Genomic DNA, 25,949 nt, shown 5'->3' on the forward strand with positions numbered 1-25,949 from the left:
TTGAAATATAAGTAAAGAAAAAGAATCAATCGAGTTGAAGTGGTGTCAAAACCATAAATCATTTACAGCCTCGGATTAGGGATACAACTTTGTAAATAGCCAAGCCGCTTGTTTAGGGTGTACCAATCGGTGGACCTGCTCCTCACCCACAGGATTGATAGGGGGTGGGGATTTTGAAAACCCAAATAAGACCCCAAACCATCATCCAATGGTTAGAATTTAATGGTCCACCATTTTTGGTACACCATTAGATTTTTCCCTAGCCAAGTATAACACGAAAACTGGTTTTGACCAAAATATCAAAACTGATATGCATCGGCTTTCTTATCCTTTGCATTAAAAAATATATCTTTAATCCTATCTCGGAACAGATATTTTCAAATTTATAGACTACTATATATGTAGAGAATCTGTTACTATTACTCAGACACCATCATTTTTTCATCAAAGAAGAAAAAGAAAAGCATCACTGTGTATCATGGCTAAGATCAGTTTGCTCCTTGGCTTCTTTTTGTTTGTCTTGATTGTCATGCCAGCTTCTTTATCCAGTAGTAAGTCTACTACTTCCTTACAGTAAGTATTTCTTTTTCAAAGTATTACATATAATAAGCACGTATTGATTTGTAATTATCGAACTACTTGATTATATCTATCAGGATTGATACTGGATGAGGACCAAGAAGTAGTAGATACATGCCCAAAAGTTAAGTGTGTAAGTGTTTGCCTCAATCCACCACCAAAAGTCTGCCCACAAAATAAATGCAGATTTGGTTCTTACATGCCGTGTTGTAGATGTCCAGAATGCTGTCCTCCTCCTGCTTAAAATGCCCACTGGATCCTGGTCGTACCGCACATCATATAATCTTTCTTGCAAATATATGTATGTAACTACGTATTGTATTGTGTTCTCTCCTTTTAATCTGATGTAAGTGTACAATCCAGTGTTGGATGTAATAATAAAATGTATGCGGTTACAGAGATGTCTCCAGGTTATATACTCGACTCAACTCATTCTCTAACTCTATAAACCATACGTGCACATGGCACGCCTACACTAACATTCACTCTACAACACACACACACTTACATACGCTATTACCCTCCCTCAAGGTCAAGGTGCCTTGAAGGTACATTGATCTTGTTCACCCTACAGCGCACACAAACTTACATACGCTAAAGTGAAAACCAATTGAAGTTGCAGAGTATAAGCAAACACCTGCAGTTGATGTAGCTTGAATGTGACCGTAGATTCATAATGTTGTAGCAAACATAATAGGAATATGTTGGTGTAGCAGCAGTAATGATACAGGCAACAACAGGAGTAGGTTGCACAGTAGAAATAATGGAAGAGAATTAAGAGCACATACCAATTCACCCTACAGCTGCGAGTTAGGTGATGCTGCAGTTCACAAAAAACAGGAGATGGGAGCAAGCAACAACATCAGTTGAGTCTAGTAGTACATTTTGCAATTAAGAAGTAATGTAGCAGGTGAAAAAGAAGTTGCCCTTGATGTTGTAGAAGTAGTTTGCATAGCCTCTAGGTAGCAACAGTTGGAGCAGATAGTAATTGCATTGATGGTGCAGCAGCAGATTGAGAAGTATACAACATCATGAGTAGTTGTAAAATAGGTGATGTTGTAGTTCTGGATTGAGATAGTGCAAGAGAAAAAGTAAACCAGAAGTAGGAATTTATCATTATTAGCAGCTCTGGCACATAGAGAATAGGGATTCCGGTTCACTGAAACGTTAGCAGCAGCAAAATCAACAAAAAATCTTGCAGGAAAGCCATGATGAGTAGTGACTGCATTGAACTATCCTTGGATGTTGTGTAGAAGACTACACCACTGTAGCCTCAATAGATATTCTACAGAACATGGTTATGTAACATTCTCCTACCAGAATGGAGCTGAAAGCTTATGCAAATCTGTAACCACCATTACTTGCTGGCAAAAATATTTTCAAAAGAACTTATACAACACACTTGCTCACAGATTGCAAGATCACCATCCTCTCAACTGGTTCCAGCAATTAAAACTGAAGTGGGCATAATTAATACTACTGCATAGGAAATAATAAGCACCAAAACATTCTCTCTCTACATAGATCCACTTAGGCAACAAACCAGAGCCAAAGCATCGTTAAACACATAAGAACTGTAGTTGATATCCATCAATTAACAATGTAGAGAAACAGTTGAAGAATCTTATTGCAGTACTTATGAAAGTACCAATTATTATGTACCAATATGAAAGATAGGAAACTGACTAGGATATGAAGTAAAAAACAACAGTAAAGATAACTAAGTCGGGCTACATCAGAATTGAATGTAGACTCATCAAGAAGCACATCAATCTGTACTTATTTCTCACCAATTTCAATCCCGAAACAGCATCCTCAGTTCCATCATTACACACACAAAACAACTCACTCACATACCACTACTGAGAGGATTGTACCAAAGTAATTGAGAGGAGGAGCTAACAGAAGCAAAATTAAGCACTCAATGGTGCAGCAAACAATCAACACACACACACGTACCCAAACATTCTACTGGATTTAAGAGGAATCTTTCCCCACTATTCAATGGAACAAAATTAAGCTTCTTCCTAACTAACTATTATAGCAGAAATAGTCACGCTCGGACCGAATAGATCCAGAAATCAATACCAGTAAGATTTGATAAAAGAACTAGGTCAAAATCATACCAAGTTATGATGAAAACAGAATTTGCAGATGAAATTGAGTTTTGTTGAGATAGTGATGTAGAAATTGAACACATGAGATCAAATCTAAAGTAATGTAAAGATGAAATTGGAGATTACCAGCAGAGATTCAGATGAAATACCAATTATTATGTACCAATATGAAAGTTAGGAAACTGACTAGGATATGAAGTAAAAAACAACAGTAAAGATAACTAAACCAGGATACATCAGAATTGAATGTAGACTCATCAAGAAGAACATCAATCTGTACTTATATATCTCACCAATTTCAATCCCGAAACAGCATCCTAAGTTCCATCATTACACACACAAACCAACTCACTCACATACCACTATTGTGAGGACAATACCAAAGTAACATTGAGAGGAGGATCTAACAGAAGCAAAATTAAGCACTCAATGATGCAGGAAACAATCAATACACACACGTACCCCAACATTCTACTGGATTTAAGAGGAATATTTTCCCACCATTCAATGGAACAAAATTAAGCTTCTTCCTAACTAACTATTGTAGCAGAAATAGGCATGATCAGACCAAATAGATCCAGGAATCAATACCAGTAAGATTTGATAAAAGAACTAGGTCAAAATCATACCAAGTTATGATGAAAACAGAATTTGCAGATGAAATTGAGTTTTGTTGAAATAGTGATGTAGAAATTGAACACATGAGATCAAATCTAAAGTAATCTAAAGATGAAACTGGAGATTAGGAACAAAGATTTAGATGAAACTGAGTAATCTAAAGATAAAATCTATCGATAGTTGATGAGGTAAGAGATTTCAATCCATACACCAACAAGAAATTGAAATACCAAGAGCTCAAACCCTAACACTGAATTTTAGATCTCAAAACATGCTTGATCCTAATTGACGACGTGGCAATAAGTATCAGGATCAAATCCAACACCTCACCAATTCCTGCAAATCTTCACTTCTTGAAAACCTTATCAAATTGAAGAACAAATCTTCTTGAAGATGAATCAGAGATGAAGAACAGTGGAAGCTATGGATCGATACCCATGAGAAATTGATTTCTCAGGACTGATACCATAATAAATTCGTGAGAATCCACATTTCTACTGTGAACGATTTAAATTCAATTGAATATTAGGAAAGATAATTTGTTACAGAGATGTCTCCAGATTATATACTCGACTCAAGTCATTCTCTAACTCTATAAACCATACGTGCACATGGCACGCTTACACTAACATTCACCCTACAACACACACACATACGCTATTATTATTGATCATGGAATTCAAAATTAATAATGGACCATTAATGGTACGTACTCGTGGCCAAATTCACATAATGATAACTTGTCAGTGGCTTTCCTAAAAGAAAACTAAAACTAAAACGAACAACACTGAAGAATATGAAGACTTTCATGTGTTGGGGAGACTTGCAAAATCCGAACCGCTACGTGCAATACGAAAACCACACAATCAATGAAACACAATGCGGAAATAACACAACTGTGAAGATATAAGAAGCAATCACACGACACCGGAAATTACGTGGAAAAACCCCTCCAAGGTGAAGGGTAAAAAATTACAGGCAAATCTTCCACTATAATCAAACAATGGGTTACACACAACTCCCAATTTGGGGATACACTATTCTTCAAGGTGCATATAACACTTGGATAACAATTTGCCTAAATTACACTGATCCAATGGATGGATCAACAATTCATTCACTTAATAGTAAATACTAGACGAGATTCACAATAATCAATCAAGAACAAGAGTAGAAATACTCACAACTAGGATTTGAACAAACCCTAGAAATCTCCAGGCTTGAATAGAAGAATAGGTGCACCAAATTGATGGATTAAGCTCACCGAGACCTTGCCAAACACTCCCTTAGCAAAACCCCACTTCTTCCCTCAAACTTCTCCACAAATTTCTCCCTCTTTTCTCTCCTTTTCTTGCCGCCGACAAAGCTCTCTCTCCGCCTCTCTTTCTCTCTATTTCACGGACAAGATAAGACTCCTGGATGTTTCATCGAAACATTTAACCTAACTAGGCCACCGCTAGTTAGCTCCTCCCAAAGGTTAAGGGGATGCCACGGGTTGGGCCATAAGGAGGGATAGCCCAACATCATGTTCATTGCATTTAAAGAACAAGATTTCCTCCTTATCCTATTTTTTCACAGATATCTTCATTTTGTGGATTAGTAGCCTCTATATATATATAGAAGTTGGTTAGCACTATTCGACCATCATCCACAAAGGGACGTCACGTGCATATAACAGGTCCAAAGAAGAATATTTAAGAATAAAAAGAAATCATTCGTTCGATCATGGCCAAGATCAGTATGTTCCTCAGCTTCTTCTTGTTTGTCTTGATTGTCATGCCGACCTCTTCCTCGAGCAGTAATTAAGTTTACTCCCTTATACTCTAAAATCTATATCAGTTTTTATCACACATAAATTCTATCATATTGAATATTATTGTTTATATCAATCAGGGACGGTACTCGAGTAGGACGAGGGAGTACAAGTTATATAGTTAAGTGCCCAAAAGTGATTAAAAACCAGTCATGCTCAAAAGTTGTGTGTCCAAAACCACGAAAAGCATGCCCACTAGCTGCAGATAAGGTTTTGTTCTTTACGAGCTGTGGTGTGACTGCCAAAGCTGCTGTCCACCAGCTTAAATTACCTATTGGATCCTGGTCCTGCCGCATATCATGCATCGTGCAAGGGTACCCACTGTATTGCGTTACTTGGCGTAGAAAGTGTTGTATTTTCTCATCTTAATATATTGATGTACCTAGCGTAATGTATTATCTGTATTAAGATTTCAGCAGGTAAAAGTGATTGGTCTCTTCGCCAATGAGACATTAAGCAGAAAAAAGAAATGCCCTTCCAAATTTCTTACTAGTCCTAGTAAGATTTCAGCAAGTAATTTGATGGAGTTTGGTTCAATAATGGGGTTAAGTTTTCCCTCTTGGAAGCCATACTGTCAAGAAATGTTCAGTGGTGTGGCCAAAAATCACAAGGATTTGACCATGAAAGAGGTTCATGAAAATCCTACTTAAATGTAGCTTGCGTTCTTGTTTTAGCTCGCAAGTAATAATGGTTGTTTAGTTTCTAAGGTTTGCCAAGAGGCCTTGTTGCTTTTTGTTTAACCTTAGAATTTGGTTGCTTTGGTTTGGGTTGCTTTCCGCTTACTTTGGTGTATTCGTTTCCGCACGACTTGTTCGCTTCTTAATACAATTTTTTTGATCGATTAAAAAAAATATTTGTATTAATGCATAAAAAAATATCTGTAATAATTCAGTGTTATTATTTTTATGACCAAATTAAATATATGTGGCGGTTTGTAATTGATCAAAATACTACTTGGCGTCCTCATAATCAAAGTTGAAGAATACAAAAGTCTCATAATAATTTTTAATGAAACTCTCCTACCAACGTAAAGCTGTTGAAGTTGAATGGAAATTTCAGGTGAGAAATAAACAACACGACGAAGAACACACCACCCATGAACGTAGTGATAAAACCATAAGTTGGACTTCAAACTTAAAATCTAGCAGTAACATATACGTTATATAACGTGTTGAATAGAAAAAAAGGAAATAGACGAAAGACTAGAACAACGACTTTCATTTTCTATTGTTTAGTTGTTGTTAAAATCAATATATTTTGAATTTGTAATCTGCTATATATAGAGAGGTTAGTTAGCATTACTTGATCATCATCATCGACATCATTTGATCAATACATCTAAATCATCAGAAAAAGTACGTACATAGCATAAATATTATCAAAGAAGAAGAAGAAAATCACTCATTTTACCATGGCCAAGATTAGCATGTTCCTCGGCTTCTTTTTGTTCGTCTTGATTGCCATGCCAACATCTTCTTCCAGCAGTAAGTCTTCTTTGTTATTGTTTCAAATCTTTTCGTTTTCATTAATTATAAATTGATGTGTAAAACATTTTCGTGTTAGTTTATCTAATTAATTAATTGAATATCATATATAGGGATGATACTCGAGGAAGTTGAAGCTGTTAACAAGTGCCCGAAAGTTCTGTGCCTACAAGTCGTGTGTCCACAAACAGTTTTTTGCCCACAGGCTGTGCTTGAATGCCCAAATGGTCAGTACAAGCCATGCTGTGGTTGCCCAAGATGCTGTTAACTTACCTAAGGGACACTGATCGTACACGTATCACATATTTTATTTTTGATATACTGTATTATTTTTTGTATTAATGGCGTATTCGATGTAATAGAACATACGTATATGCACGTAATTTCTTCAGAAAGTAATAAAATGCATGCAGTTGCAATGTTGCATGTTTCAAAATAAAATAGAATCCTATGCTTATCGAAAATCTTCAATAAATGATTACGAGTTGATTTCAATAGATGATTCTGATTTTTTTTTTTTTTTTTTTTTTATGAAACCACATTTCAATTCATCAAAGCAAAAAAAAAATGATTACACGATTGCTTACAAGATTATCCAAAACACTAAAATACAAGATAATCAAAACCTAAATATAAATGACGACACCAATTATAAATACATCGCAAAAAGAAAGAACCATGAACCGCAAAAATATCCAATTTTTGTAATAGTAGTATTGACGAATGATGGTCCGAATCGGAATCAACTCTAACATTTTAAGAAATTATCTTCTTCGACAAGAAATGCTCCAAATAAAATGATTCTGAGTTGATCTGGAAAGATATATATCAGAAAACAACACATAATAATCTAGGTACTACTTCGACTCGTTAAGATATGCCTACTCGTTAAGATATGCAAAGAAATTTAATTAGTTTCTCCGTATCAATTAGTAGCAAAAGATTTCATTCGGATTGATCTAAAATAGGTTGTCTTCCTATGCTTGTCCAAAATTGATGCCGAACCATTGCCAAGTAGCAGGTGCTATTGGGAAAGACCATATCTCAGTTACTTTCTTTGATAACGGCAACCAACAGGGATTCAAGCCTCCTGTAGAAAAAATTGCTTCAAATGGTGTCTAAATTACAAAAAAAAAAAAAAAAAAAAAAGTAAATAAATAAAAATAAATTAGCAGGTGGGATTGTTAACAGATATTTGCCCCTTTTGGTACAACGTACAAGTTTCTCTCTCGTTCAAGTTCGACTTTCTACAAATAAGATGCCCTACCGTGACGCTAATAAACTGTCACAATAACTGGTTTTTCCGTCACAATTTGTTGGCAGTGACGGAAACTCACATAGATTACGTTGCAATATCTATTTGTGACAGTAAGTGCGACGGCTTTGCTGTCATAATACCAGTTGTAATGGCCTAATTGGATAACAAGGCTATTAAACTACACCTACCAAGGAAAACCCTGAAGACAATCCCGTAATTATTTTTTTTGAGCCGGTCGCATCAACCTTACACGAAATTTATGGGATCGTGGACCTCAGTTTTACACTTTCGACCTCTAATCCGATCATGGAATTTCCTATGGCTGATCTAAGTTATTATTAACTCTGTGCATATCCCACTCGGTCAGCGTTGCTGATGCATCGTTTTTCAGAAGCAACACCTTAACAGATAACAAGAGCAGCATAGATAAATTTATAAAAATTAGACCATCAAATCAAGTCAAACATAATAAACTAATTAGATACAGTAATGCGGGCGATTGTTTATGTTAAGTCATACTTTGACATGTATGTGTTTTCACATTAAGGTCAAAGTTGTTTAAGAGATATTCAAACTCAAAACAGTAAAACAATCGGATTCTAAGGATTTTCCGATAATCACTACAAGAAAAACCATTTATTGCAACACCAATCTGCCACATCCCGGCAATATATGCGGCAAAAAGTAGTTTTTTGCCGCACCGCCACTAAAGTGCAGCTCATAGTAATGTTTTTTTGCCGCACCCAAAATCTGGTGAGGCAAAAGAAATCTTGTTGCCACACCTAATATTTTAGTGCTACAAAAGGGGAACTTTTTCCACATTGGTGTAGCAAAAAATTCATTTATTTCCTTCTATATATTAAATGGACAAAAAAATGAAAAATAAATTGTTTCATGGAAAATGCAGGCGCCAATTTTTTTTCGCAAAAATCAAAATCCAATTTTTTTCACCTAAAAGAATCTGCAACCAACCCTTTTTCTCTTAAGCAACCACCGAAACAAGCGGATCCTCGTCTCCAAGAAAACTGAACCCAAAACTGAAGAAAGAACTTCGCCATCATCCCCCTCTTCACCTCTATCTACACCTCATTAGAAAGCTAGGGTTTCAGTTCGATCTCTTCTAGTCTATCCAAAAGAAAACAGAAAAATATATCGGCTGCCCATACAAATATCTTGATAAAGATTTCGATTCTATTGATTGCTGCAAATCTCGAGCCTCATCTCCAACATGTGTAGAAAATAACGAATCTGGAGTACAAACATTTGTTTCCACGATTTATTGGTGTTGAAATATTAGATTTCCGTTTTGTATTTTAGTTATGATTTTGAAATTAGGGTTTTTTTTTTAGATTTTACTTTTGGTTTTTGCTTTGGTTTCTAATTGTTTAGGTGGTATACATGGAAGATCATCTTGGTTTGTTTATCTAATCGATTTCTTGTTTGTTTGATTAGTAGGTACAAAAATTAGTGCCAGGAGGTATTTGGCGAATGGACACACTGTTAACAAGGTCTCAACCTGTTATCTTTGATATATGCTTATATTATTATGATTGTTCGTTTCTGATATGGATTTTGTGTTTATTATTTCAAGAATTGCACAGATTTCTTATGAAGCCTAGAAATCAATTGGAGGTCTTTTGATCTGGAGAAATTATATCAATCCAGTTTGCTTATATGAAGAGATGAGAGATCTATTTGGTATATTCTCTCTTTTCTTCCATATAAAACTTTATTTTAGGATTTGGTCATTTCAGGTCTAATTTTGGTTATTTGCATATAATTTCATTTTTACTTTGCATTTGGATGGAGGGATCTTATAGAAAAAAGTTTGGTGGATCTGCTGGTTAGGCGGGGGTGGAATGCTCTTGTGGGCACGTAGTCGTTGCTTTCTTCGTCTTCATTGAATTTTTTAAAGTCAGACATTTGATTTAAGCATGTATACCCAAATGAATCTAGCTACACCTTCATAGATATTGTTTTTTTCTTCATAGGTGAACCATGTCCACTGGTTTGTGTGTAACGATTAATGTTAGACATGCTTATGTCATGATTCTAAATTTTTTTCATATGCTTAATTATAGGTACTTCAATTGTTTACAAAAAGATCCCTCTTATGGATGTGCTATTTGGTGATTGGCAATGTGTCTGTTGTGTTAAGAAGAAGATAGAGTAAGTGATTCTTTTTCTGGCAGAGTGGAGTCCAATTTGGTTAGCAGATTATGAAGGTATAAGTTCCATCACTAAGAATAATAAATTAATTTTGCAATACGAATGTAACATAAATCGGACTCCTCTGAGCTTGTTGAATACTGGACTACTGAGTTCTTCTCAACCTTCCCAGTGTGCAACATGAGCCGTATTGTGCTACCCTACTTGCTTATTACGCATTAATTCGATCAAATTTAAAAGTGAAACTGGTGAAGCCCTCCACAATCTTCTTGGCAAGCTGATCAATTTAGTTGTACTGATATATTTTGTTCTCATTAGGCAATAAAGAAAATGCTCTCCATGCTAAATGATCATTTACCTACTTTCTGGAGAAAGAGTTAAGGGTGTGAGTCTCTTTCTTGTTTTTCTTAATACACCCCTGCTGCAGGCTAAAGCATGAGTAATTCATAAGCAGTTTAAGAACAGTTTATTGGTTTTTCTTAAAATTTGTTTATTTTCTTGAAGGTCGTCTGGAACTCAAGGTACCCTTAGCCGGAGCACCAACTGACATATAGGTCAGAGATTATGTCCGAAAACATCGGTCTGCTCACAGGAGAGAGAAGTTCTCATTTCTAGACTATATGATGTTGCTGCTATGGGAGAAGGAATATCTTAGATTTGTTAAATTAATCTAAAAACTTTCAACCGAAAAGCTTCAAGTGACTACTGGTTGTTTACAAATTAGTTTGTAGGGCTTGAAATCTCTCTAGATAACAGTGGATTTGGTTCATAAGTAACGAGTTCTAAGTGAAGCTTCGTCCCTTTTGCAGGAGATGCCATAGAAGTAATTGAAACTCTACATAGTAACAATGTCAATACCGTGTCGGAAGCGACTGAAACTCACAGTTCAATAATTTATTGGACTTGATGTATTTATCATTTCTTTAGTTTTTTTATTACTTGGTCACATAATGATGTTTTACTGTTTGGTAGGACACTAAAGTCTCATAATGGAGTACTGGAAAAGATTCAGTATACATGCATCTATCTGAAGCGTGAAGTTTTTTACTATCAGCCTATCGCACAAAGATTTGTAAGGGAACCTGGATGTGAATTCGAGAGTGAATCTGAGAACCTGTAAAATTATTTGTTTATGTTCTTATTTCTCTCATTAAGGTTGTGTACTTTGTAAAACACTGGGCTTTATCAATAAAATCTGACTTCTGGATTTTTAGTCAATTTTTTATATTTGTTTACAAATGCTATAAGTACGATGATAATGCATATGGTTTATGTCCCGTAATAGTTGTTTAATAAAATTTCTGGCAACAACCATGATGTTGCAAAAAGAAATCTTTTGCAGCAGATAATTGGTGTGGCAAAATATTTTTAACATAATAATCAATCAATTAAATTAAATTAAGTGAAAACGAAAAAAATATTTTGCCTCACATTATTCCACACCAACTACTGTGGCAAAAATCCCATGTTCTGCCACATTATCCCATAGGTGTGACAACAACATTTTGTCACAAAGCTTGTTTCCACACGGTGTGGCATAAGATTTTGGTGAGGCAAAAACATTTTGCTACATCAAAATGGGGTTCTTGCCACACAATTTATATGTTGCAATACACTCATTTTCTTGTAGTGAATATTTACTAACATTACTTGTCAAACAATTTTGTTCAACGATCACGACCCTTAATTATCATTAATATCAGTATTTGTTATGAAAATCGATATTTTAAATTTGTGGAGTTACAATATAAATAGAAGTTAGTTAGCATTATTTGATCATCAACAAAGTGTTCTTCCATAGGATCAATAGTATAGCGAGAAAATCAGTTATTTAATCATGGCCAGAATGAGTATGTTCCTTTGCTTCTTCTTGTTTGTCTTGGTTGCCATGTCAATATCTTCTTCCAGCAGTAAGTTGACTTTCACATAGTCTAGAATATGTTTACTTTCATTTAATTCTTATAACTATGTCTAGTTATCAACTAGTGCACATCGATCAGGGATGATATTGGAAGAGGATCCGGTGGTAGTAGACAAATGCCTTAAATTTGTGTGCTCTTGTCCACCGTGCAGACATGGTGAGATGACAACAATGACGACAAAGAAGATAACTATATCAACAAAGGAGTGCGTATGCAGCTGCCCACATTGCATTGCTGTTTAAATTACCTTATGGGACACTGATCGTACTACATTTTACATGTTTTATGTTCACGTTTAAGTTACTACTGTATTTGGGTGAACGGTATTGTATTTTCAAATGCATATATATGTATGTTATGATAGATGCGTACACGTAAGTATGTAACAATTTAATATAAAAACAATGCAAGTATGTAACAATGTAATGTAAAAAGTAATAAAAGGTACACAATTATCGTGGAATTACACTCTGTGGAATTTTACAGTCGGTGTAACAAGTAAATTTTGCTTTATTTTTATTTTTTTTCGAAGTGAAAAGGTTATATTAAGGAAAAGAAAACCAAACCAACTACAATACAGTCGATCAGTCGTTACAGACTTGATTACATATGCAAAACTAGCTCCCAGTTATTCAAAATTTGAGAGCTATCAATAAACTTAAAAGTATTTAGCTGACAACTCCACAGAATAAGAATTTGCTTAATATATATGATTATCTCATAAGCTAATTTTGGTCTTCCACCAAACACCCTATTGATTCGTTCCTTCCATATGTTCCAAATCAAAGCATAAAGAAATATATTCCATACCTCTTTGCAGCGTCCTCTTAATACATTCCAATCCCATGCTTCAAATAGCTTAAAAACTGTATCCGGTAGAGGCCAAACAATGTGAAAAGCTTTTAAGAAGTATTTTCAGACTTCAAAAATGGTCTTGCACTGTAGAAATATGTGATCAACAGTTTCATCTTCTTCGTTACACATAACACATAAAGGACTGTCTATATCCATTCTTCTATGTCTTAGCATATCTCGAGTAGGTAACGACTCGTTAAAAATATCCCATAACAAAAAACTGACCTTAGATGGGATGTTATTTTTCCACAGGAACTGATGAAAAAGACAATCAGTATTGTTACCTGACAAAGAGTCATAGCAAACGCGAGTAGAGAAATTATCCAGAATTTGCACTTCATCTTCTCCTTCCTCCAAAGCAGGTACACTGCCTAAGTCTCTCCTTAATAAATCCCATTCCAGCTGCTCATTTGCATTTAGGATAGTTCTAAAATCTCCAATCCATCTACCATCATGAATCATCTCGGCGACTGATGCTTGTTTGTTCTTAGACTCTTTATAAATAACAGGGAAAAGATCTTTCAAACAACCATTAGTAACCCATTTATCATGCCAAAACCGAATGCCTCTACCATTTCTCATCTTGAAACTAGTAGAATTTTGAATTTCAGGAAACATTCTTGTAACATTTCTCCACAAACTTCTATCTTGAGTCGAGTTGTCATCCGCAGGTGATCGTATTTTTCAATGATGTTATAGTAAGATGATTCGTTCACTCAGATTTGTTGAGAATTTGTTTTTAAGACTTGATAAAGAAAATAAGGAAAAATATATATACACAATTTGTCACAAGAAGAAGAGACGCTGAGACGCGGGATTCCACTACTTTTCATATTGTTATGGTTCAGTCATTAACTCTAGACAATATAGCTCAGAAAAAGAAGTTGTGACTCTAGTTATTTGCCAAAAATAGATTTCGTAAAATATTATTTGTAAGTTAAAAGCATGACGCATCTAAAGTATTTAGAACTAAGCATGCGACATCTAACAAAATAACAAATAATTAATAGAAATCATAAAGCAATTAAATCTATGCAAAAAGTCAATAAAAGAATTAATTCATTTACCACAATCATGAAAAGTTGCTTCCTCCGTTGTCCCAGTGATGGGGTCTAGCTCCGCATGGTGAAAACACACTCAAAGGAATTTTTCATTGCTCAAAAAGGTGTTTACAAGGAGAAAATGGAGAAATAATTCAAAATCGGGTTTGTAACAATTATATTTGTTACAAACCAGAGAACTACGGTTGCTCTAAGACTGTCTCCTGAACTACGACCCTCGTCTGTGGGTCGTTACCACTGCAGCATAAACGACTGTCCTTAGGCGTCCAATGAGTGTGGGTCGATGTTCTTCGTTTTCTTCACAGCAGCAGAAATGGTGGTTTCCTGCCACTTGATTATCTCGACTTTCTGATGCTCTGCTCTATCCCCTAACTCTCCATTCCCTTCTCTAAAACATACCAGCAGGCTATATATACTCGACAGCACCAAGAACAACTCGTAATAACAGAACATAATCCTCCATTACTTGTTATTATTCTCGCCTTCCCTGTTAAGGAAATAATCTCTTATTCTTCTCTCTCATGCGTCTGTGGCAGCTGAAACTTTCCAAACATGTTACTATCATGCCAAAGATTGAGTGAAACTCTCTCCGATCACACGCCATTATTCAGTTATACACAGGGAAGGAGAGAGACAGCACGAGATATTCTCGTACTCTGATTCACCCAAATCCACGTAACCAACTCATTTTGTCGAATCAAATCTCAATACCATCCCTGTTTGGATAAAACAGGCCCAGATCAAACAAAATCCGAGAGAAAGTCCAACACAAACTCTCTCGAAATCATGTCAGAAATCATCGCTGGTGAAAGCTAGTTTCCGTGTCTTCCCTGTTTTACTTCGAACTGATCATCCAGCCAAATATAATTGATTCTAAATCCCATACCATCTCTGTTATGCTCAAACAGAACTTCCCAAAGAATTTCAGCTATTGAATCGCACTGGAACACCTTCAAAATCCGAACCCTAATTATGGTCGTATGCTGCAAAAGTTCCCGCCAAAAACTAAATTTATCCTGTTCTGGGGTACGAATTGCAGGTGCCCAACTAAGGTTCCCCTTAGTATTTGAGGTGCCCCTTAACCAAAATGAGAGTCCACATAGCACGTGTCCTCCGAGTGCCAAAATCAACTTTTCGAGCCGAATTTTTCAAAAATATTTATTTCCCAAAAATGCCTACAAACACATAAAGTTACAAAATTAGTACAAAATCGAGTACCAACAATAGGAAACATTGAGGACAAATTAGACACATAAATGCGTCTATCAAATACCCCCAAACTTATTATTTGCTAGTCCTCAAGCAAATTTATTCTAGAAAAGAAAATTCAAACTCACTAGGTGGCCCTAGTGACCGAGTTATAGTCTCGGGAGGGTTTACCAGAGGTGTACCCACAAAACCTTTACTCCAGACCCTAGCTATCTACGCAGAACCTTAGAAGGCACTAAAGAATCTCCTTGGTTGGCATACTTATTGATTACAGGAGGAAGTACCCTGATGCGAAATTCCAATTGTTGTACATGAGTTTGCACTCAAGCATACTAAAATTCATATAAAGTGACAGAGCTCTACTCAGATAGTTTCTGGACATCATAACCGGAGTCAACCAATCACATGGAAAGATTAAAAAGATGGATAAAGAAAAAGATGGTTTAAAGTGAAAGGTGTTTTCCATATATGTCTGAAGGCCTCTGCCAAGATGAACCTATCCTAATGGACTGAGATACCAGTCTGACTAATATCAACACAACTGGCATATACAAGGGGACCAGTGGTCGATAAACCTAACTCTAGGTCAACACAACTGGCATATACAAGGGCACCAGTGGTCGATTTTATTGAATTTATTCCGGTTGGTCTGATGGTCTGGTCTTAATTTTTTTTTTTTTTTTTTTTTTGTTTTTGGTATCTCAATCACCCTATTTCACCCTAGCAAAGGTAACAACTTGAATCGTGTGCCCCACCAAATCACTTAAAAAAATAAAAACAGAAGGATTAGGATTCAACGAGATATGGCGAAACTACCATTTTTTTTTTTTAATTCTAACACCTGAGCTCTATGCTTTTATGAATAGACTCTTTAGATGTTTCCATCTAATCAGATTGGTTCCTCAACTCCTACAACCAAGATGTTTTCATCCACTTAGATAGGTTAGTGCTATCCTTAATAGGCATAAATTTCTAGGCTCTGGAGTTTATTTATACTGCAACTAAAAAGTTTCTCCCATACCCCCAAACTTAAATCTAACATTGTCCTCAATGTTCTAAAGATAAAATTAAAAGCATGAACAAGGAGAAACTGTTAACATTGAGGACAATGTTAGATTTAAGTTTGGGGGTATGGGAAAAAGTTCTTAGTTGCAATAAATAAGCTCCAGAGACTAGAAATTTATGTTTATTAAGGTTGGCACTAACTAATCTAAGTGGATGGAAGCATTTTGGTTGTAGGATTTTTGAGGAACCAATCTGATTAGATGGAAACAGCTAAAGAGTCTATTCATAAAAGCACATAGCTCAGGTGTTAGAAAAAGAAAACATGGTAGTTTCGTCATATCCTCGTAATGGAAACATCGAAAGAATCCTGATCATTAGTTTAATCTTTATAAATTTATAGCAAATTGAGGAGTTAGAATTTATGGAGTGTCGTCAGTTAAGGAAAAGGTATGCTCATTAGGTTAATCTTCTTCAATGCTCATCGTATTTTTCAATGATGTTATAGTAAGATGATTCGTTCACTCAGGTTTGTTGAGAATATGTTTTAAGACTTAATAAAGAAAATAAGGAAAAATATATATACACAATTTGTCACAAGATGAAGAGACGCGAGATTCCATTACTTTTCATATTGTTATGGTTCAGTCATTAACTCTAGACAATATAGCTCAAACAAAAGAAGTTGTGACTCTAGTTCTTTGCCAAAAATAGATTTCGTAAAATATTATTTGTAAGTTAAAAGCATGACGCATCTAAAGTATATAGAAATAAGCATGCGGCATCTAACAAAATAACAAATAATTAATAGAAATCATAAAGCAACTAAATCTATGCAAAAGTCAATAAAAGTGTAGTTGCAGGAAATCCTACACTACACCCCTCATATGATTTCATTATTAATCAACTCATTTTTAGGTTTACACTCTTAATTTTATTGATCAATCTTTGAATGTTCTTACAAGAAAAGATAAAGAAATCAAGAATGACCTCTCCTCTAGACTTTATCTCTCCTATTTACTTGTTTCTTACTCAAAAAGATCTCTCTCTCTGTCTTTACAACTTGAACGACTATTTATAAGAAAATACCTAGTGGATGACAGCTAATCTGTCCTTTATTTTCGGGTATGGTCTGCGACATTCTCGCAAACTTACAAATGTTAATTTCGCAAGCTCTCTAATTTTCGCAGGACTATCACATTTTTCTCGTGATCCTAGCTGACGTCGTTTATCGTATCATTTCTGGAATTGTTCTGCGACGCTGTTGTGTTGTGTTGTTGATAATTTCGATGAGATATTATCGTTGCGAGATTCTGATCCTACATCTTGCCTCTTCACATATCTTCTCTGCAAAGTAGAGAATGATGTGAGAAATGCCGCAGCTGTTCATCTTTTCATATTCTGCATTTATCACACATATTCTTTCTTCCATTTGTTTCTTGACACGTCTTCTGTAACTGCTTCCTTTCAACCGCTCACGTCTTTTCGTCTTAATGGTGTTTATTTCTTCGAGTAAAAAAAATCTCCTTTATATACTCTTCTTACTCTTCTTTCCACTTTTCTTTTTACTTTCTCTTCTATTTTTATTCTCTCATCTCTGCAACTCTTTTATTCTTCTGCAAGTTCTGCTGTTGTAATTTTTCCCCCTTCAATCCTCTTACTTTTTATTCATTACCATACTCTATATTCAAATATGGCTCCAAATGGTCATAGACATGAGAAGAATTTAAAAGATGTCCAAAAAGATCTTGCTGATAAAGGTTTCACACTCTCCACCATTCCTGATGAAAATGCCAAATCAATTCTTTCTGTCAAACTTTTCTCTGATCAGTACTGTGATGATCAATCAATCATAATTTCGCTAGGTCATATTATCGCAGGTCTCCCTATTCCTCTTTATGACCCAGATCTTCCTTTATTTTATGAAATTCTCGCTCATTCGGGATTTTCGCGATCTATCTTCTAACTGAGTGGGGAATGCATCCGTCTGATGCTAGAGTTCGCTAACTGTGGTGCTGGTAGAGGATCTCTTTACTCCAAAGAACTTAGGGATCCTAAATTCTCAAACTTAGAGATAATTGGTGAGAAATACACTGTAGCGATTTTCTTTGAGAACTATGAACTTATCTCCATGAAGAAAGAAAATACTCGCTGGGGTATTCGCTTAAAAAGGAAAGATAACATTGATGAAGCCAAAATTCTCATGCAAGATATTGACTGGCATTCTGGTAAAAACACAACTCCTTGCCAATCCAAAGATGATAAATGGTGTATTTTTCCTTTAATGCTAAAAGGACCTTACATTGCTGGGTCAAATATTCTTCCTGCGAATCTCGCTGCTTATCAACCTTGGGTTTTCTCTTGGCCCGAGAAATAGAAAGAGGTATGTTTCTTACCATTTAGTTCACTTTACATTTCTTTATTTATCTTTATTATTTTATTCGCTAACTCTTGCGACATTGTGCAGATCCAAAAACTGAAAGATAGTTATAATAGGACTGGGAATGCTAGTACTCTGTTAGCTCTTCGTTCATACACATATGAGGTAAGAAATTTTTCCTTATGATTTTAAACTGTATACTGTTGCTTCCATTTCTTATTTCTATCTGTGTGTGAATATTATTGCTGAAATAGAAGAGCCTGCTGATGTTGCGAAGACTGGTGATAAAAGTAAAGGTGATCTTCGCAGAGAAAAATCAACTGCTCCTCCTTCAAAGAAAAAGAAAGTCTGTTCTTCTTCTCCTTCAAATATTCCTCCTCAAGAAAATTTCGAAAGTAACAAGGATGATGAGGACAATGATGATCTCGTTGCAAGTGAAGATTTTCCACCTGAATCTTCTATGGATAAGCTCTCTGGCCTCTTTTCCGATTCACTGCAAGGAATGGGAGATAGCCAATTCTCCAACAACTGCAAGGCTCTCGCTACACTTTGCGATGTCCCTTTACTGGATGGTGATAGTTCTCTTCGTGGAATTTCTAGATCAGTGAATCTGGTGGACCCGGGAAAGCGTCTAAAATTGAAGTGAAATGAAAACGGGCCTACAGTAATACCGCAAGTGCACGGTCGTCAGTTGTAGCTCGTGCAAGTACGGGTCGATCCACAAAGACTGGGGGTGTTTGGAGTTTCTAGCTATTTGGGCTCTAAATTGCTATTGGGCTTCTAATTGTGCTTTGGGCTTAGTGGGTTTTTGGTCTTTTGATGTGAACTGGGCTTGGTAACAGTGAACTGGGCCTTAGGTTTTTGGAATGAACTGAGCCTTGGGCTCAGTTGGCTGGGCCTTTAGATTAGCTAGGCTTCTGAGCTATGAACTAGGCTTTAGGCCTTAACCTGGACTTTGAACCTGGGCTTTTAGCCTTTGGTTCTAAGCTAACTGTTTGGAGCAGCAGCAGACAAGGCTGGGCTGGAGAAGAAGCAGCAGCAGCAGTGGTGGCTTCAGCAGCAGCAGAAGCAGTGCACAGCAGCAGCAAAAGCAGTAGCAAGTAGTAGCAGCTGGGGGAGAACAAGGCAGCAGAGCACTAGGCAGTGAATGCAGTAACAAGAACAGGAGAAACAAAAGAGAAGAAAGAGCAAATAGTGGCAGTGAAACTGTGATATTTACAAAGCAATGAAGATGGTAGTGAAATAATGAGACAATGGAAATGAAGCAAAGAGAAAGACCAAGGCAGTGAAGTAAATGTGACAGTGAAGCAAAGGTAACAGTGGCAGTTAACAGGAAACAAAGCCAAATAAACCAAGGCTGTTAGCCAAGGGCAGGGAGGAGTTTGCAGCTGTGGCTAAGCTAAGGCTTAGAATCCACCTTGTGTCCTAGCTAAACAATGCAATTCTAGATTTAAAAACTTAAGCATCCAACTAGAATGGGAAGAGAATCAGCTTGCTCACTGATTTGCCCCTAGCATTGACTGTCTTTTGACAGAACAATCAATCACAGGCATATCAGAGCACCAACTTCTTCCCATTACTCAAGCAAAACAGGCCTTCCTAGCAATTCATCATTCAATAGAACTAAGGTTTCATCTGAGCCTCAGCAGTGACTCAGAACATAATTAACACTACAATGGAACTAAACATGATCATTTAAACTACTAAACAGTGAATGAAAATTGCAAATGAAGAACCCTAAAAATTAACAGTGAAATTAAATTAACATTGAGAATTAAATTAACCCAATTAGGGGGTTTCTCGGCTAACCAAGAACAACCTTTAACATCCTAATCACTTCCCTTTTATAGCTTACAACAAAATACAAAACCCTAATTCGAAACCCTAATTTTTTGGGGAAAATCAAATTCTCTCACCAATTTCCTGAATTGAGCTCGACCCATGCTTGTTGATGTCCCTCTGATGCTCTTCCTGCTCCAATTGATGTACTGCAACCCTAGCTCGAGTTGTTTCATCAACTCCACACCTAGGTCAGAGAGATGTGGGTTTGGGGAAACGACTAGGCTAGGAAGAGAAAACTGTGGTACGTACGGGTTTTGGTAGAGGCGGAGAGGGGTGTAGTGAAGCTCGAGGAGCAGCAGTTGCAGGCTGCCATGGTCGGGTGGAAGGAGGAGACGGCAGAGTTTTCTCTGCAGACGGAGTGGAGGAGAAGAACTCGATGTTTTTGGGAGAAGGGTGTGTTTGGCGATGGGTATAGGGTGTTCGATACTTGGGTGTTAGGCGGGTTCGGCGAGGTTTGATGATCTGCGACAAGGAGCGATGGATGGGAAGATGGTAGGTGGATCCAACGGCGATACGGAGGTAAGCGTGGAGCGACCGTCGGATGAAGGGATGTAGCAAAAAGGACGACCCAGGATGGAGATGGGCGTTGCGATGTAAAGCGGGGGCTTCGGAGTTTGATGTGCAATGATGGAGCGACCGTAGGATGCTGAAATGCTTCGATCTGACGGCTGAAATCCGAGACGGGCTTGGATAGTGGAAATGTGTTTGAGTAAGGGTTTTGGGCCTTGGGTATGCCAAGCCCATATCTTCTTTAAGAACATTTCTTCCTCTTCAAGCCCACTTCTAGTTGATCCGGCTCTTGCAAACATCATTCTTCGCTTCCTCCTATCAAGAGTCTTTGCCGTTCCTTTGCTCTTTTCGCTCCGTGAGATAACCATGCTTTATTTAGTACCTAAAAATGCAAAAATTAATTAAGAAAAGTATTTATTCTTGAAAACAACGAAAATACAGAATATGGGATAAAATGTAGAATTAATGCACAAAAGATGAGTTAAATGCCAAGAAAAATATATAGAAATATGCACTTTTTAGCACTCATCAAATACCCCCAAACCTGAATTTTACTTGTCCTCAAGTAAAACAAAACTAAGGAAATCCTACCTATACCACTGTCGCTGGTCTCTCGAATGCATTTAGCGTATGCATTAAGCCTTTTAAACCACTAAGTGTCCCTAGTGGACGAGTTAAGTCTCGTGAAGGTTTGCTTAGAACGTACCTACAAAGTTCTAGGTCAAAATATAAGCTCAGATTCCATCAAATGTGACATGTGCAAGTCAGTTAAGCTCACAGCAAAATGGAGATGTCAATCTAGCTATCAAGGCACAATCCTAGCACTGATAACAAAAAAAGGACATGTGATAAGAGTGTAAAGTGTATCTACACATGTGTAAAGAAAGATCTGAAGTTATGACTACTAATCACCAAGAGATAGTTTCTCAGGCTAAGAACCAAGGTCGAAATCTAGCTAGCTGTCCGGACTTTACGAGAATTGTGAATGAGTAGGAGGTATTTCACAATTACTCGCGTTGTACATCAATGGCATACACCCTTCCTTGCTTATTACAATAAAACACAAAAGATGACTCTTTACATGACTCTTTTTTACATTGACTACTCTCTTTTATTTTTGGAACAAGAGATGATGGAATTGATAAATACTTGATTTTTTTTTTTTTTTTGAAAAGGAAACACTTTTGATACATATACAAAAGGAAACAAAAGATTACATGACACTTTGCAAGAGGTAGCCCTTTTTGATGCACCCAGTTAAATTCGATGGTTGTCTTTCTTAATGTAACCTCCACCTTCTATCCCAACCAACCAAAGAACAAGCTAGTCAAGTTTCGTTCAGTATTCTAAAGTGATTGGCAATCGTGACTTCCTATCAAACACCTTGAAGATCGAGGCCAAACATGTATTGGTAGATCGTGCGCGTGCAAATTTCTTATCACTATGTGAATTGTGCTAGAATCAGGGTGCCTAAATATCTAGACTAAGACTCCTAATAATTACATATTTGCACAAGAGTCAACATTTCAAGGTAAATGAGATCCATTTTTTATGTTTTTTTTTTTTCAATTTTTAATTTTTTATTTTGATTTTTTTTTTTTGTCAAAAAGAAGGAGTTCTTGTTTTCAATTATGGCATATTATCAAAGTATCTACTTTTCACCCCCAAACCTAAACTAAACATTGTCCTCAATGTTTCAAAATATGAACAAAATTATAATACAACATATGAAGAGGATCATGTTGAGTAGACAAAAAGGAAAGAGAATACCCGATTTCGGCGAAAGCAATATTAGAACTCCGTTATTTAACGCAAGAATCCAACATATGTCAGCCGAGATCATATTGGATTAGCAAAATATATACAAAAGGAACAAAAGGGGTTTTAAGAAATTTTATCTACTTGATTATATACAAAAATTCACCATACACTAACAATCTAAAGAGTTGAGGATCAACCCAAAAGACAAAGTGTAGAGGTTTCAACAGCTTCACACAATAATAATATGATAGGCATGCAAGTGAAGCTGTGAAACAAAATGAGCTACCCCCAAACCTGGATTTTTCAACGGATAAAATTTTGGAAACAAAATCTCGCAGTTTTGGGGGTTCATCATGCACAAGGTCTAGCTCGAAATGAACTGTGCTAGGGACGGGCAAACATGCTAATTCCAACTGTGGTTCCTCAGATGTATTATACTTAGAAGCAAAATAGTCCAAGAGGACTTGGGAAGCACACAGTTCCAAACCTAGGTTGGGGACTCTCAGAAAAGTCGGTTTGGCAATATCGGTACAAACCAAATCTAGGTTGGATGGAAGGCCTTCAGATTGTGACTCATGTAGGAAGATAGGCACATCATTATTAATCACATCAACATCTCCTAAGTCTTCTACAAGTGTCACAACATGCTCACAATCATCAAACAAATTGGCAAGATCACAATCAGAGTCATCAACACCATCAACAGATTCATTCTCATGCATCGGCAAATCAGGAGAAATATCACAATGTGACCTAGGTAGAGAATCAGACACATCAAATATATTTTCATGCATATTAGTGTCTACAGAAGATTCAACTATTCCTATGTCATGCTCATCTTCACAGAATAATTGTACGAATCCCATGTCAATATCAAAATCATATGAATTACAATGAGTATTAGAAAGAACAACATGCATGAAGGTCGAGGGCGAGAAGCCATATGTTTTTGAACCAACAGGTTCCACAATATTTTCATGTTCTTCTAACATATCATCATAATCATCATCATGGTAGCATGCATATTGGTCCTCATTGACAGTGGTGGTGTCATTAGTCGATTCATGTTCCTCTAAATTAGGTTCATATTCAACATTATTTACATGAATGGGACTAGACACTTCATTAGGGACAACATACATTTCCTCATGAATTTCCTTCTTTTGTAGGTGAAGCAAAATCTGATCTAAATATGCATGAATTCGTGATGTAGATCTATCATAGTCTTGCTTGCAGAGTCTTAAAGCTTCTGTGGTGGAGTCTAAATTCATGGGAGTACCAAATTCTTCATGTTCAAATTGTGGTGAATGGTACATGTGTGCATGGTCATTAGGGTTTACAAAATATTGATCGCAACCCTCAAAGGATTGATTATGGTCCCAATGACTACCATTCTCACAATTTATGGGCATTTCATACCTTGGATTTTCTCTAGATTTCCTAAAATTATGCAAAATATGACAATTCTCAACAGGGTGGTCTAAACTACCACATGCGGGACATGCATAGATTTCAGGTTGCCTAAGAAAATTAGATGTGACAGATTCCTCATGTGATTGCATTTCTAAAGCTGCGATTCGAGCTTCTATTTGATCCATAAGTGATGATTGTGTGAGTGAGGCTATAGCAGAATGTTCATTTTCACGTTGCGATGAATGATGCATGTATGAATAGTCATTAGGGTTCATGTATTGCGGCTCGGGACTTTGAAAATGTCCATAATAATTCCTATGACTATTGACATCATGGTCCGTGGAAGGTTCATAACGTGAAGTTTGTCCATATGCAAGTTCTCTAAGGGATTTGTTGTACTCCCCAACTGTAGAAAAAGATCTATTCATGATTGGCTCAAAAGCTAAGTAAAGAATGTACAAAGCTCAGAATTTGGTTTTTAAAGGGTTTGGATTTTTGGGAAAAATTTGGTTTTGGTGGAAGACATTTTTTTGGTTTTTTAAAATTTTGGGAGCAGGTTTGGTTTTAATGGGATAGAGAAGAAAAAATTTGGTTGTTAAAATGGGAGCAAGTAAAATTTGGTTTTTGAATGGGAGAAAAGTTTTGGTTTTTGAAATTAGGAGCAAAATTTTGGTTTTTTTTTTTTTTTTTTTTTTTTTTTTAAAAAAAGAAAATAAAATTTGGTTTTTGAATGGGAGCAAGCCCACTGTTGGTTTTGTGTTTGCTTTGGCTCAGCTGGTTTGAAAACGTTTGGTGAAACTGAGTCCAAAATCTCGGCCTAGAATTTGGGTACTCGGCCCACTAACGAGTTAACCTAGCGTGATCGGTTACAAGCTCAGCTGGGTTTAAAAACCCAGAATACAAAATACAAGTCCAAATTAAACAAGCTCACAAAAATTAAATACAAGCCCACAAATTAAACAAACAAGCCCACAGAAATTAATTACAAACCCAACAGAAAATAAAAAGCCCAAAAATTGGCTTTATTATTACAAGCCCACAATTAAAAATTGGAAGCCCACAATTCAGGTTCTCTTAAATGGGTTACCTTTTAAGCACAGCCCAACTGCTCTGATATTGTTGCAAAAACCCAGTTGGGCTTTGGTTCTTTTCCTTGGTGGCGTCCCAGCAGAGGAAAACAGGTTCAGAACAGCAGGCCCAACAGCAAATGAAGTGAAGCAGATGCAGATGCAAATGCTATGCAGTGAAATGCAAAAATAGCTAAAAAAACTACAAGAAAAACACAGCACCAATCCCCGGCAGCGGCGCCAAAAAAACTTGGTGGACCCGGGAAAGCGTCGAAAATTGAAGTGAAATGAAAACGGGCCTACAGTAATACCGCAAGTGCACGGTCGTCAGTTGTAGCTCGTGCAAGTACGGGTCGATCCACAGAGACTGGGGGTGTTTGGAGTTTCTAGCTATTTGGGCTCTAAATTGCTATTGGGCTTCTAATTGTGCTTTGGGCTTAGTGGGTTTTTGGTCTTTTGATGTGAACTGGGCTTGGTAACAGTGAACTGGGCCTTAGGTTTTTGGAATGAACTGAGCCTTGGGCTCAGTTGGCTGGGCATTTAGATTAGCTAGGCTTCTGAGCTATGAACTAGGCTTTAGGCCTTAACCTGGACTTTGAACCTGGGCTTTTATCCTTTGGTTCTAAGCTAACTGTTTGGAGCAGCAGCAGACAAGGCTGGGCTGGAGAAGAAGCAGCAGCAGCAGTGGTGGCTTCAGCAGCAGCAGAAGCAGTGCACAGCAGCAGCAAAAGCAGTAGCAAGTAGTAGCAGCTGGGGGAGAACAAGGCAGCAGAGCACTAGGCAGTGAATGCAGTAACAAGAACAGGAGAAACAAAAGAGAAGAAAGAGCAAATAGTGGCAGTGAAACTGTGATATTTACAAAGCAATGAAGATGGTAGTGAAATAATGA

At 36.7% G+C, this 25,949-nt stretch overlaps 3 long non-coding RNA genes across 3 annotated transcripts; 2 read left to right on the forward strand and 1 right to left on the reverse strand.

Annotated features, from left to right (window-relative positions):
- The first annotated feature begins 411 nt into the window (after positions 1 to 411).
- LOC113283687 lies at positions 412 to 982 on the forward strand. The gene is made up of 2 exons (XR_003327578.1): positions 412 to 551; positions 657 to 982. It is a non-coding gene; the product is annotated as an uncharacterized LOC113283687 (long non-coding RNA).
- LOC113283688 lies at positions 885 to 4,809 on the reverse strand. The gene is made up of 2 exons (XR_003327579.1): positions 1,368 to 4,809; positions 885 to 1,216 (listed from the first exon to the last, which is right to left on the reverse strand). It is a non-coding gene; the product is annotated as an uncharacterized LOC113283688 (long non-coding RNA).
- Positions 4,810 to 6,407: 1,598 nt separating this feature from the next.
- On the forward strand, positions 6,408 to 7,106 carry LOC113278154. Its single transcript, XR_003325326.1, has 2 exons — positions 6,408 to 6,611; positions 6,725 to 7,106. It is a non-coding gene; the product is annotated as an uncharacterized LOC113278154 (long non-coding RNA).
- The last annotated feature ends 18,843 nt before the right edge of the window (positions 7,107 to 25,949 follow it).

The sequence above is a fragment of the Papaver somniferum genome, chromosome 5 (assembly GCF_003573695.1).
Source record: "Papaver somniferum cultivar HN1 chromosome 5, ASM357369v1, whole genome shotgun sequence".
Taxonomy (NCBI): Eukaryota; Viridiplantae; Streptophyta; class Magnoliopsida; order Ranunculales; family Papaveraceae; genus Papaver; species Papaver somniferum.